The following is a 15,351-nucleotide window of genomic DNA, read 5'->3' on the forward strand; positions in this document are numbered from 1 at the left end:
GTGAGTTACTGTATCCTCTCTCTCCTGTCAATTGCTCTATCCTCTCCCCTGTCAGTTACTCTATCCTCTCTCTCCTGACAGTTATCTATCCTCTCTCCTGTCAGTTACTCTATCGACTCTCCTGTCAGTTACTCTATCCCCTCTCTTCTGTCAGTTACTCTATCCTCTCTCCTGTAACTTTCTGTATCCTCTCATTCCTGTCAGTAACTCTATCCTGTCTCGTCAGTTACTCTATCCTCTCTCTCCTGTCAGTTACTCTATGCTCTCTCCTGTCACTTTCTGTGTCCTCTCGTTCCTGTCAGTAACTCTACCCTCTCTCGTCAGTTACTCTATCCTCTCTCTCCTGTCAGTTACTCTATCCTCTCTCCTGTAAGTTTCTGTATCTTCTCATTCCTGTCAGTAAATCTATCCTCTTTCGTCAGTTAATCTATATTCTCTCTCCTGTCAGTTAGTCTATCCTCTATCTCCTGTCAGTTACTCTATCCTCTCTCTCTCCTGTCATTTACTTTATCCTCTCTCCTGTCATTTACTGTATCATCACCCCCGTCAGTTACTCTATCCTTTCTCCAGTCAGTGATTGTATCCCCTCTCCTATCAGTTACCCTATCCTCTCTCCACTGTCAGTTACTCTCTCCTTTCCCTCGTCAGTTACTCTATCCTCTATACTGTCAGTTATTCTATCCTCTCTCTCCTGTCAGTTACTCTATCCTCTCTCTCCAGTCAGTAATTCTATCCTCTCTCCTGTCAGTTACTGTGTTCTCTCTCCTGTCAGTTACTCTAACCTCTATCCTGCCAATTACTTTATCCTCTTTCCTGTCAGTTACTCTATCCTCTCTCTCCTGTCAGTTACTGTTTCCTCTCTACTGTCAGTTACTCAACCCTCTCTCCAGTCAGTTACTGTATTCACTCTCTCCTGTCAGTTACTCCATCCTCTCTCCTGTCAGTTACTGTATCCTCTCTCCTCTCAATTACTGTATCCTCATCCCTGTCAGTTACTCTATCCTCTCTCACGTGTCATTAACTGTATCCTCTCTCTCCTGTCAGTTACTCTATCCTCTCTCTCCTGTCAGTTACTCTATCCTCTATCCTGTCAATTATTGTATCCTCTCTGCTATCAGTTACCCTATTCTCTCCCCTCCCAGTTACTCTATCCTCTCTCTCCTGTCAGTTACTCTATACTCTCTCCTGTCAGTTACTGTATTCTCTCTCCTGTCAGTTACTCTATCCTCTCTCTCCTGTCTGTTACTGTATCCTCTCTCTCCTGTCAATTACTCTATTCTCTCCCCTGTCAGTTACTCTATCATCTCTCTCCTGTCAGCTACTCTATCCTCTCTCTCCTCTCAGTAACTCTATCCTCTCTCTCCTGTCAGTTACTCTATCCTCTCTCCTGTCAGTTAATCTATCCCCTCTCTCCTGTCAGTTACTGTATCCTCTCTCCTGTCAGTTACTCTATCCTCTCCCCTGTCAGTTACTCTATTCTCTCTCTCCTGTCAGTTAATGTATCCTCTCTACTGTCAGTTAATCTATTGACTCTCCCCTGTCAGTTACTCTATCCTCTATCCTGTCAGTTATTGTATCCTCTCTGCTATCAGTTACCCTATTCTCTCCCCTCCCAGTTACTCTATCCTCTCTCTCCTGTCAGTTACTCTATACTCTCTCCTGTCAGTTACTGTATTCTCTCTCCTGTCAGTTACTCTATCCTCTCTCTCCTGTCTGTTACTGTATCCTCTCTCTCCTGTCAATTACTCTATTCTCTCATCTGTCAGTTACTCTATCATCTCTCTCCTGTCAGCTACTCTATCCTCTCTCTCCTCTCAGTAACTCTATCCTCTCTCTCCTGTCAGTTACTCTATCCTCTCTCCTGTCAGTTAATCTATCCCCTCTCTCCTGTCAGTTACTGTATCCTCTCTCCTGTCAGTTACTCTATCCTCTCCCCTGTCAGTTACTCTATTCTCTCTCTCCTGTCAGTTAATGTATCCTCTCTACTGTCAGTTAATCTATTGACTCTCCCCTGTCAGTTACTCTATCCTCTGTCTCCACTCAGTTACTCTATCCACTCTCTCCTTTCAGTTACTCTACCCTCTCTCAACCTGTCAGTAACTCTACCCTCTCTACTGTCAGTTACTGCATTCTCTCTCATGTCAGTTCCTCTATCCTCTCACTCCTGTCAGTTACTGTATCATCTCTCTCCTGTCAGTTACTCTAAACTGTCCCCTGTCAGTTACTCTATACTCTCTCTCCTGTCAGTTACTCTATCCTCTCTTTCCTGTCAGTTACTCTATCCTCTCTCTCCTGTCAGTTACTGTAACCTCTCTCCTGTCATTAACTGTATCCTCTCTCCTAGCAGTTCCTCTATCCTCTCCCTCCTGTCAGTTACTGTATCAACTCTCTCCTGTCAGTTACTCTATCCTCTCCCCTGTCAGTTACTCTATCCGCTCTCTCCTGTCAGTTACTCTATCCTCTCTCTCCTGTCAGTTACTCTATCCTCTCTCCTGTCAGTTATTTTATCCTCGCTCCTATCAGTTACCCTATTCTCTCTCCCCTCTCAGTTACTCTATCCTCTCTCTCGTCAGTTACTCTCTCCTCTCTCCTGTCAGTTACTGTATTCTCTCTCCTGTCAGTTACTCTATCCTCTCTCTCCTGTCAGTTACTCTATCCTCTCTCTCCTGTCAGTTACTGTTTCCTGTCTACTGTCAGTTACTCAACCCTCTCTCCAGTCAGTTACTGTATTCACTCTCTCCTGTCAGTTACTCCATCCTCTCTCCTGTCAGTTACTGTATCCTCTCTCCTCTCAATTACTGTATCCTCATCCCTGTCAGTTACTCTATCCTCTCTCACGTGTCATTAACTGTATCCTCTCTCTCCTGTCAGTTACTCTATCCTCTCTCTCCTGTCAGTTACTCTATCCTCTATCCTGTCAGTTATTGTATCCTCTCTGCTATCAGTTACCCTATTCTCTCCCCTCCCAGTTACTCTATCCTCTCTCTCCTGTCAGTTACTCTATACTCTCTCCTGTCAGTTACTGTATTCTCTCTCCTGTCAGTTACTCTATCCTCTCTCTCCTGTCTGTTACTGTATCCTCTCTCTCCTGTCAATTACTCTATTCTCTCCCCTGTCAGTTACTCTATCATCTCTCTCCTGTCAGCTACTCTATCCTCTCTCTCCTCTCAGTAACTCTATCCTCTCTCTCCTGTCAGTTACTCTATCCTCTCTCCTGTCAGTTAATCTATCCCCTCTCTCCTGTCAGTTACTGTATCCTCTCTCCTGTCAGTTACTCTATCCTCTCCCCTGTCAGTTACTCTATTCTCTCTCTCCTGTCAGTTAATGTATCCTCTCTACTGTCAGTTAATCTATTGACTCTCCCCTGTCAGTTACTCTATCCTCTATCCTGTCAGTTATTGTATCCTCTCTGCTATCAGTTACCCTATTCTCTCCCCTCCCAGTTACTCTATCCTCTCTCTCCTGTCTGTTACTCTATACTCTCTCCTGTCAGTTACTGTATTCTCTCTCCTGTCAGTTACTCTATCCTCTCTCTCCTGTCTGTTACTGTATCCTCTCTCTCCTGTCAATTACTCTATTCTCTCCCCTGTCAGTTACTCTATCATCTCTCTCCTGTCAGCTACTCTATCCTCTCTCTCCTCTCAGTAACTCTATCCTCTCTCTCCTGTCAGTTACTCTATCCTCTCTCCTGTCAGTTAATCTATCCCCTCTCTCCTGTCAGTTACTGTATCCTCTCTCCTGTCAGTTACTCTATCCTCTCCCCTGTCAGTTACTCTATTCTCTCTCTCCTGTCAGTTAATGTATCCTCTCTACTGTCAGTTAATCTATTGACTCTCCCCTGTCAGTTACTCTATCCTCTGTCTCCACTCAGTTACTCTATCCACTCTCTCCTTTCAGTTACTCTACCCTCTCTCAACCTGTCAGTAACTCTACCCTCTCTACTGTCAGTTACTGCATTCTCTCTCATGCCAGTTCCTCTATCCTCTCACTCCTGTCAGTTACTGTATCATCTCTCTCCTGTCAGTTACTCTAAACTGTCCCCTGTCAGTTACTCTATACTCTCTCTCCTGTCAGTTACTCTATCCTCTCTTTCCTGTCAGTTACTCTATCCTCTCTCTCCTGTCAGTTACTGTAACCTCTCTCCTGTCATTAACTGTATCCTCTCTCCTAGCAGTTCCTCTATCCTCTCCCTCCTGTCAGTTACTGTATCAACTCTCTCCTGTCAGTTACTCTATCCTCTCCCCTGTCAGTTACTCTATCCGCTCTCTCCTGTCAGTTACTCTATCCTCTCTCTCCTGTCAGTTACTCTATCCTCTCTCCTGTCAGTTATTTTATCCTCGCTCCTATCAGTTACCCTATTCTCTCTCCCCTCTCAGTTACTCTATCCTCTCTCTCGTCAGTTACTCTCTCCTCTCTCCTGTCAGTTACTGTATTCTCTCTCCTGTCAGTTACTCTATCCTCTCTCTCCTGTCTGTTACTATGTCCTCTCTCTCCTGTCAATTACTCTATTCTCTCCCCTGTCAGTTAAACTATCATCTCTCTCCTGTCAGTTACTCTATCCTCTCTCTCCTGTCTGTTACTATATCCTCTCTCTCCTGTCAGTTTCAGTATCTTCACATTCCTGTCAGTAACTCCATCCTCTCTCGTCAGTTACTCTATCCTCTCTCTCCTGTCAATTACTCTATCCTCTCTCCTGTCAGTTTCTGTACCTTCTCATTCCTTTCAGTAACTCTCTCCTCTCTCGTCAGTTACTCTATCCTCTCACTCCTATCAGTTACTCTATCCTCTCTCCTGTCAGTTTCTGTATCTTCTCATTCCTGTCAGTAACTCTATCCTCTCTCTCCTGTAGGTTTCTCTATCCTCTCGCTCTCCTGTCAGTTACTGTATCCTCATTACTGTCAGTTACTCTATGCTTCCTCTCCTGTCAGTTATCTATCCTCTCTCCTGTCAGTTACTCTATCGACTCTCCTGTCAGTTACTGTATCCTCTCTCTCCTGTCAGTTAATCTATCCTCTCTCCTGTCACTTTCTGTATCCTCGCATTCCTGTCAGTAACTCTATCCTCTCTCGTCAGTTACTCTATCCTCTCTGTCCTGTCAGTTACTCTATCCTCTCTCCTGTCAGTTTCTGTATCTTCTCATTCCTGTCAGTAACTCTATCCTCTTTCAGCAGTTACTCTATCCTCTCTCTCCTGTCAGTTACTCTATCCACTCTCTCCTGTCAGTTACTCTATCCTCTCTCTCTTCTATCAGTTACTTTATCCTCTCTCCTGTCAGTTACTCTATCCTCTCTCCTATCAGTTACTCTATCCTCTCTCCCCTGTCAGTTACTCTCTCCTCTCTCTCGTCAGTTACCCTATCCTCTCTCCTGTCAGTTACTGTATTAATCTCTCCTGTCAGTGACTATATCCTCTCTCTCATGTGAGTTACTGTATCCTCTCTCTCCTGTCAATTGCTCTATCCTCTCCCCTGTCAGTTACTCTATCCTCTCTCTCCTGTCAGTTACTCCATCCGCTCTCTCTTGTCAGTTACACTATGCTCTCTCTCCTGTCAGTAATTCTATCCTCTCTCTCCTGTCAATTAAACTATCCTCTCTCTCCTGTCAATCACTCTATCCTCTGCCTGTCAGTTACTGTATTCTCTCTCCTGTCAGTTACTCTATCCTCTCTCTCTTGTCAGTTACCTTATCATCTCTCTCAGGTCAGTTACTCTATCCTCTCCCCTGTGAGTTACTCTACCCTCTCTCTCCTGTCAGTTACTCTCTCCTCTCTCCTGTCAGTTACTGTATTCCCTCTCCTGTCAATTGCTCTATTCTGTCCCCTGTCACTTACTCTACCCTCTCTCTCCTGTGAGTTACTCTATCCTCTCTCTCCCGTCAGTTACTCTATCCTCTATCTCCTGTCAGTTAATGTATCCTCTCTCATATCAGTTACTGTGTCCTCTCTCATGTCAGTTACTGTGTCCTCTCTCCTATCAGTTACTATATCGTCTCTCCCCTGTCAGTTACTCTATCCTCTCTCTCCTGTCAGTTACTGTATCCTCTCTACTGTCAGTTAATCTATCGTCTCTCCCCTGTCAGTTACTCTATCTTCTGTCTCCAATCAGTTACTCTATCCACTCTCTCCTGTCAGTTACTCTACCCTCTCCCCTGTCAGTTACTGTATTCTCTCTCCTTTCAGTTACTCTATCCCTGTTCTCCTATCAGTTACTGTATCCTCTCTCTCCTGTCAGTTACTCTATCCTCTCCCCTGTCAGTTACTCTATCCTCTCCCCTGTCAGTTACTCTATCCTCTGTCCTGGCAGTTTCTGTATCTTCTCATTCCTGTCAGTTACTCTAACCTTTCTCCTGTTAGTTACTGTATCCTCCATCCTCTCAGTTACTGTATCCTCACCCCTGTCAGTTACTCTATCCTCTCTCCTGTCAGTTTCTGTATCTTCACATTCCTGTCAGTAACTCCATCCTCTCTCGTCAGTTACTCTATCCTCTCTCTCCTATCAGTTACTCTACCCTCTCTCCTGTCAGTTGCTGTATCTTCTCATTCCTGTCAGTAACTCTATCCTCTCTCATCAGTTACTCTATCCTTTCCCTCCTGTCAGTTACTCTATCCTCTCTCCTGTCAGTTTCTGTATCTTCTCATTCCTTTCAGTAACTCTATCCTCTCTCATCAGTTACCGTACCCTCTCTCTCCTGTCAGTTACTCTATCCTCTCTCCCCCGTCAGTTACTCTTTCCTCTCTCTCCTGTCAGTTACTGTATCCTCTCTCCTGTCATTTACTGTTTCCTCTCTCCTATCAGTTACTATATCGTCTCTCCCCTGTCAGTTACTCTATCCTCTCTCTCCTGTCAGTTACTGTATCCACTCTACTGTCAGTTAATCTATCGTCTCTCCCCTGTCAGTTACTCTATCCTCTGTCCTGGCAGTTTCTGTATCTTCTCATTGCTGTCAGTTACTCTAAACTTTCTCCTGTTAGTTACTGTATCCTCACCCCCGCCAGTTACTCTATCCTCTCTCCTATCAGTTATTGTATCCTCTCTCCTATCAGTTACCCTGTTCTCTCTCCCCTGTCAGTTACTTTATCCTCTCTCCCCTGTCAGTTAAGCTATCCGCTCTCTCCTGTCAGTTACTCTATCCTCTCTCTCCTGTCAGTTACTCTATCCTCTCTCTCCTGTCAGTTACTCTATCCTCTCTCCCGTCAGTTACTGTATTCTCTCTCCTGTCAGTTACTCTATCATCTCTCCTGTCAGTTACTGTATCCTGTCTCCTGTCAGTTACTCTATCCTCTGTCTCGTCTCAGTTACTGTACCCTCTCTCTTCTGTCAGTTACTCTATCCTCTCCCCTGTCAGTTACTCTATCCTCTGTCTCCAGTCAGTTACTCTATCCACTCTCTCCTGTCAGTTACTCTAACCTCTCTCTCCTGTCAGTAACTCTACCCTCTCAACTGTCAGTTACTGCATTCTCTCTCCTGTCAGTTCCTCTATCCTCTCAATCCTGTCAGTTACTGTATCATCTCTCTCCTGTCAGTTACTCTAAACTGTCCCCTGTCAGTTACTCTATCCTCTCTCTCCTGTCAGTTACTCTATCCTCTCTTTCATGTCAGTTACTCTATCCTCTCTCTCCTGTCAGTTACTCTATCCTCTCTCCTGTCACTTTCTGTATCCTCTCATTCCTGTCAGTAAATCTATCCTCTCTCGTCAATTACTCTATCCTCTCTCTCCTGTCAGTTACTCTATCCTCTCTCCTGTCACTTTCTGTAACTTCTCATTCCTTTCAGTAACTCTATCTTCTTTCAGCAGTTACTCTATCCTCTCTCTCCTGTCAATTACTCTATCCACTCTCTCCTGTCAGTTACTCTATCCTCTCTCTCTTCTGTCAGTTACTTTATCCTCTCTCCTGTCAGTTACTGTATCCTCTCTCCTATCAGTTATCCTATCCTCTCTCCCCTGTCAGTTACTCTCTCCTCTCTCTCGTCAATTACTCTATCCTCTCTCCTGTCAGTTACTGTATTACCTCTCCTGACAGTGACTATATCCTCTCTCTCATGTGAGTTACTGTATCCTCTCTCTCCTGTCAATTGCTCTATCCTCTCCCCTGTCAGTTACACTATCCTCTTTCTCCTGTCAATCTATCCGCTCTCTCTTGTCAGTTACTCTATGCTCTCTCTCCTGTCAGTAATTCTATCCTCTCTCTCCTGTCAATTACACTATCCTCTCTCTCCTGTCAATCACTCTATTCTCTGCCTGTCAGTTACTGTATTCTCTCTCCTGTCAGTTACTCTATCCTCTCTCTCTTGTCAGTTACCTTATCATCTCTCTCAGGTCAGTTACTCTATCCTCTCCCCTGTGAGTTACTCTACCCTCTCTCTCCTGTCAGTTACTCTATCCTCTCTCTCGTCAGTTACTCTACCCTCTCTCCTGTCAGTTAATGTATTCTCTCTCCTGTCAGTTACTCTATCCTCTCTCTCCTTTTAGTTACTCTATCATCTCTCTCCTGTCAGTTACTCTATCCTCTCTCTCATGTCAGTTACTGTATCCTCTCTCCTGTCAGTTACTGTATCCTCTCTACTGTCAGTTACTCTATCGTCTCTCCCCTGAGAGTTAACTTAGCCTCTGTCTCCTGTCAGTTACTCTATCCTCTCTCTCCTGTCACTTACTCTATCATCTCTCTCCTGTCAGTTACTCTATCATCTCTCCTGTCCGTTACTGTATTCTCTCTCCTTTCAGTTACTCTATCCTCTGCCTCGTATCAGTTACTGCATCCTCTCTACCCTGTCAGTTACTCTATCCTCTCCCCTGTCAGTTACTCTATCCTCTCCCCTGTCAGTTACCCTATCCTCTGTCCTGGCAGTTTCTGTATTTTCTCATTCCTGTCAGTTACTCTCACCTTTCTCCTGTTAGTTACTTTATCCTCTCTCCTCTCAGTTACTGTATCCTCACCCCCGTCAGTTACTTTATCCTCTCTCCTATCAGTTATTGTATCCTCTCTCCTATCAGTTACCCAATTCTCTCTCCCCTGTCAGTTACTTTATCCTCTCTCTCCTGTCAGTTACTCTATCATCTCTCTCCTGTCAGTTACTCTATCATTTCTCCTGTCAGTTACTGTATCCTGTCTCCCCTGTCAGTTACTCTATCCTCTCTCCTGACAGTTACTGTATCCTTTCTCCTGTCAGTAACTCTATCCTCTGTCTCCTCTCAGTTACTGTATCCTCTCTCTTCTGTCAGTTACTCTATCCTCTCCCCTGTTAGTTACTCTATTCTCTCTCTCTTGTCAGTTACTCTATCCTCTCTCTCCTGTCAGTTACTGTATCCTCTCTCCTGTCAGTTACTGTATCCTGTCTCCTGTCAGGTACTCTATCGTCTCTCACCTGTCAGTTAATCTATCCTCTGTCTCCTGTCAATTTCTCAATCCTCTCTCTCCTGTCAGTTACTCTATCTTCTATCTCCTTTAAGTTACTCTGTCTTCTCTCCTGTCAGTTACTGTATTCTCTCTCCTGTCAGTTACTCTATCCTCTCTTTCCAATCAGTTACTCTATCCTCTCTCTCCTGTCAGTTACTCTATCCTCTCCCCTGTCAGTTACTCAATCCTCTCTCCTGTCAGCGTCTGTATCTTCTCATTCCTGTCAGTAACTCTAACCACTCTCGTCAGTGACTCTATCCTCTCTCTCCTGTCAGTTACTCTATTCTCTGTCCTGTCAGTTTCTTTATCTTCTCATTCCTGTCAGTAACTCTATCCTCTCTCGTCAGTTACTCTATCCTCTCTCTCCTGTCAGTTACTCTAGCCTCTCTCTCCAGTCAGTTACTCTATCCTCTCTCCTGTCAGCGTCTGTATCTTCTCATTCCTGTCAGTCACTCTATCCTCTCTCGTGAGTTACTCTATCCTCTCTCTCCTGTCAGTTACGCTAGCCTCTCTCCTCTCAGTTACTGTATCCTCTCTCCCCTGTCAGTTACTCTATCCTCTCTCCTGTCACTTTCTGTATCCTCTCTCTCCTGTCAGTTACTCTATCCTCTCTCCTGTCACTTTCTGTATCCTCTCATTCCTGTCAGTAATTCTATCCTCTCTCGTCAGTTACTGTATCCTCTCTCTCCTCTCAGTTACTCGATCCTCTATCTCCTGTCAGTAACTCTATCCTCTCTCCTGTCAGTTACTTTTTCCTGTCTCCTGTCAGTTACTGTATCCTCACCCCCGTCAGTTACTCTATACTCTCTCCTGTCAGTTATTGTATCCTCTCTCCTATCAGTTACCCTATTCTCTCTCCCCTGTAAGTTACTCTATCCTCTCTCTCCTGTCAATTACTCTATCCTCTCCCCTGTCAGTTACTCTACCCTCTCTCTCCTGTCAGTAACTCTATCCTCTCTCCCGTCAGTTACTGTATTTTCTCTCCTGTCAGTTACTCTATCATCTCTCCTGTCAGTTACTGTATCCTCTCTCTCCTGTCAGTTACTCTGTCCTCTCTCCTGTCAGTTACTGTATCCTTTCTCCTGTCAGTTACTCTATCCTCTGTCTCCTCTCAGTTACTGTATCCACTCTCTTCTGTCAGTTACTCTATCCTCTCCCCTGTCAGTTACTCTATCCTCTCTCTCTTGTCAGTTACTCTATCCTCTCTCTGCTGTCAGTTACTGTATCCTCTCTCCTGTCAGTTACTGTATCCTGTCTCCTGTCCGGTACTCTATCGTCTCTGACCTGTCAGTTAATCTATCCTCTGTCTCCTGTCAATTTCTCTATCCTCTCTCTCCTGTCAGTTACTCTATCTTCTCTCTCCTTTAAGTTATTCTATCCTCTCTCCTGTCAGTTACTGTATTCTCTCTCCTGTCAGTTACTCTATCCTCTCTTTCCTATCAGTTACTCTATCCTCTCTCTCCTGTCAGTAACTCTAACCTCTCTCGTCAGTGACTCTATCCTCTCTCTCCTGTCAGTTACTCTATCCTCTGTCCTGTCAGTTTCTTTATCTTGTCATTCCTGTCAGTAACTCTATCCTCTCTCGTCAGTTACTCTATCCTCTCTCTCCTGTCAGTTACTCTAGCCTCTCTCTCCTGTCAGTTACTGTATCCTCTCTCCCCTGTCAGTTACTCTATCGTCTCTCAACTGTCAGTTTCTCTATCCTCTCTCTCTCCTGTCAGTTACTCTATCCTCTCTCCTGTCAGTTACTGTATCCTCTCCCTCCTGTCAGTTACTCTATCCTCTCTCCCGTCACTTTCTGTATCCTCTCATTCCTGTCAGTAATTCTATCCTTTCTCGTCAGTTACTGTATCCTCTCTCTCCTCTCAGTTACTCGATCCTCTCTCTCCTGTCAGTTACTCTATCCTCTCTCCTGTCAGTTACTTTTTCCTGTCTCCTGTCAGTTACTGTATCCTCACCCCCGTCAGTTACTCTATCCTCTCTCCTGTCAGTTATTGTATCCTCTCTCCTATCAGTTAACCTAATCTCTCTCCCCTGTCAGTTATTCTATACTCTCTCTCCTGTCAGTTACTCTATCCTCAATCTCGTCAGTTACTCTATCCTCTCTCCTATCAGTTACTCTATTCTCTCTCCCCTGTAAGTTACTCTATCCTCTCTCTCCTGTCAATTACTCTATCCTCTCCCCTGTCATTTAATCTACCCTCTCTCTCCTGTCAGTAACTCTATCCTCTCTCTCCTGTCAGTTACTCTACCCTCTCTATCCTGTCAGTTACTCTATGCTCTCTCCTGTCAGTTACTGTTTCCTCTCTCCTGTCAGTTACACTATCCTCTCTCTCTTTTCAGTTACTGTATCATATCTCACATGTCAGTTACTCTATCCTCTCCCCCGTAAGTTACTCTACCCTCTCTCTCCTGTCAGTTACTCTATCCTCTCTCCCCTGTCAGTTACTCTCTCCTCTCTCCTGTCAGTTACTCTATCCTCTCTCCTATCAGTTACCCTATTCTCTCTCCCCTGTCAGTTACTTTATCCTCTCTCCCCTGTCAGTTACTCTATCATCTCTCTCCTGTCAGTTAAACTATCCTCTCTCTCCTGTCAGTTACTCTATCCTCTCTCTCCTGTCAGTTACTCTATCCTCTCTCTCCTGTCAGTAATTCCATCCTATCTCTCCTGTCAGTTAATCTATCCTCTCTCTCTTGTCAGTTACTGTATCATCTCTCTCATGTCAGTTACTCTATCCTCTCCCCTGTGAGTTACTCTACCCTCTCTCTCCTGTCAGTTACTCTATCCTCTCTCTCCTGTCAGTTACTCTATCCTCTCTCTCCTGTCAGTTACTCTATCCTCTCTCTCCTGTCAGTTACTCTATCCTCTCTCTCTTGTCAGTTACTGTATCATCTCTCTCATGTCAGTTACTCTATCCTCTCCCCTGTGAGTTACTCTACCCTCTCTCTCCTGTCAGTTACTCTATCCTCTCTCTCCTGTCAGTTACTCTATCCTCTCTCTCCTGTCAGTTACTGTATCCTCTCTCCTGTCAGTTACTGTTTCCTCTCTCCTATCAGTTACTATATCGTCTCTCCCCTGTCAGTTAATCTATCCTCTCTCTCCTGTCAGTTACTGTATCCTCTCTACTGTCAGTTAATCTATTGTCTCTCCCCTGTCAGTTACTGTATCCTCTCTCCTCTCAGTTACTGTATCCTCACCCCCTTCAGTTAATCTATCCTCTCTCCTATCAGTTATGGTATCCTCTCTCCTATCAGTTACCCTATTCTCTCTCCCCTGTCAGTTACTTTATCCTCTCTCCCCTGTCAGTTACTCTATCATCTGTCTCCTGTCAGTTACTCTATCCTCTCTCCCATCAGTTACTGTATTCTCTCTCCTGTCAGTTACTCTATCATCTTTCCTGTCAGTTACTGTATCCTGTCTCCCCTGTCAGTTACTCTATCCTCTCTCCTGTCAGTTACTGTATCCTCTGTCTTGTCTCAGTTAGTGTATCCTCTCTCTTCTGTCAGTTACTCTATCCTCTCCACTGTCAGTTACCCTATCCTTTCTCTCTTGTCAGTTACTCTATCCTCTCTCTCATGTCAGTTACTGTATCCTCTCTCCTGTCAGTTACTGTATCCTGTCTCCTGTCAGGTACTCTATCGTCTCTCACCTGTCAGTTAATCTATCCTCTGTCTCCTGTCAATTTCTCAATCCTCTCTCTCCTGTCAGTTACTCTATCTTCTCTCTCCTTTAAGTTACTCTATCTTCAGTCCTGTCAGTTACTGTATTCTCTTTCCTGTCAGTTACTCTATCCTCTCTTTCCTATCAGTTACTCTATCCTCTCTCTCCTGTCAGTTACTCTATCCTCTCCCCTGTCAGTTACTCTATCCTCTCCCCTGTCAGTTACTCTATCCTCTCTCCTGTCAGCGTCTGTATCTTCTCATTCCTGTCAGTAACTCTAACCTCTCTCGTCAGTGACTCTATCCTCTCTCTCCTGTCAGTTACTCTATCCTCTGTCCTGTCAGTTTCTTTATCTTCTCATTCCTGTCAGTAACTCCATCCTCTCCCGTCAGTTACTCTATCCTCTCTCTCCTGACAGTTACTCTAGCCTCTCTCTCCTCTCAGTTACTGTATCCTCTCTCCCCTGTCTGTTACTCTATCGTCTCTCAACTGTCAGTTTCTCTATCCTCTCCCTCTCCTGTCAGTTACTCTATCCTCTCTCCTGTCAGTTACTTTTTCCTGTCTCCTGTTAGTTATTGTATCCTCACCCCCATCAGTGACTCTATCCTCTCTCCTGTCAGTTATTGTATCCTCTCTCCTATCAGTTACCCTATTCTCTCTCCCCTGTCAGTTATTCTATACTCTCTCTCCTGTCAGTTACTCTATCCTCTCTCTCGTCAGTTACTCTATCATCTCTCCTGTCAGTAACTGTATTCTCTCTCCTGTCAGTTACTCTATCCTCTCTCTCCTGTCAATTACTCTATCCTCTCCCCTGTCAGTTACTGTACCCTCTCTCTCCTGTCAGTAACTCTACCCTTTCTCTCCTGTCAGTTACTCTATGCTCTCTTTCTTTTCAGTTACTGTATCATATCTCACATGTCAGTTACTCTATCCACTACACTGTAAGTTACTCTACCCTCTCTATCCTGTCAGTTACTCTATCCTCTCTCCCCTGTCAGTTACTCTCTCCTCTCTCTCGTCAATTACTCTATTCTCTCTCCTGTCAGTTACTGTATTCCCTCCCCTGTCAGTGACTATATCCTCTCTCTCATGTCAGTTACTGTATCCTCTCTCTCCTGTCAATTGCTCTATTCTCTCGCCTGTCAGTTACTCTATCCTCTCTCTCCTGTCAGTTACTCTATCCTCTCTCTCCTGTCAGTTACTTTATCCTCTCTCTCCTGTCAGTCACTCTATCCTCTGCCTGTCAGTTACTGTATTCTCTCTCCTGTCAGTTACTCTATCCTCTCCCTCTTGTCAATTACTGTATCATCTCTCTCATGTCAGTTACTCTATCCTCTCCCCTGTGAGTTACTCTACCCTCTCTCTCCTGTCAGTTACTCTATCCTCTCTCTCCCGTCAGTTACTCTATCCTCTCTCTCCTGTCAGTTACTGTATCCTCTCTCCTATCAGTTACTGTGTCCTCTCTCCTATCAGTTACTATATCGTCTCTCCCATGTCAGTTACTATATCCTCTCTCTCCTGTCAGCTACTGTATTCTCTCCCCTGTCAGTTACTCTATCCTCTCTCTCCTGTCAGATACTGTATCCTCTCTACTGTCAGTTAATCTATCGTCTCTCCCCTGTCAGTTACTCTATCTTCTGTCTCCAATCAGTTACTCTATCCACTCTCTCCTGTCACTTACCCTATCCTCTCTCCTGTCAGTTACTCTATCCTCTCTCCTATCAGTTACCCTATTCTCTCTCCCCTGTCAGTTACTTTATCCTCTCTCCCCTGTCAGTTACTCTATCATCTCTCTCCTGTCAGTTAAACTATCCTCTCTCTCCTGTCAGTTACTCTATCCTCTCTCTCCTGTCAGTTACTCTATCCTCTCTCCCATCTGTTACTGTATTCTCTCTGCTGTCAGTTACTCTATCATCTCTCCTGTCAGTTACTGTATCCTCTCTCTCCTGTCAGTTACTCTATCCTCTCTCCTGTCAGTTACTGTATCCTCTCTCCTGTCAGTTACTGTATCCTCTCTCCTGTCAGTTACTCTATCCTCTGTCTCCTCTCAGTTACAGTATCCTCTCTCTTCTGTCAGTTACTCTATCCTCTCCCCTGTCAGTTACTCTATCCTCTCTCCTGTCAGTTATTGTATCCTCTCTCCTATCAGTTACCCTATTCTCTCTCCCCTGTCAGTTACTTTATCCTCTCTCCCCTGTCAGTTACTTTATCATCTCTCTCCTGTCAGTTAAACTATCCTCTCTCTCCTGTCAGTTACTCTAACCTCTCTCTCCTGTCAGTAACTCCATCCTGTCTCC

This window comes from Carcharodon carcharias, chromosome 1 (assembly GCF_017639515.1).
Source record: "Carcharodon carcharias isolate sCarCar2 chromosome 1, sCarCar2.pri, whole genome shotgun sequence".
Taxonomy (NCBI): Eukaryota; Metazoa; Chordata; class Chondrichthyes; order Lamniformes; family Lamnidae; genus Carcharodon; species Carcharodon carcharias.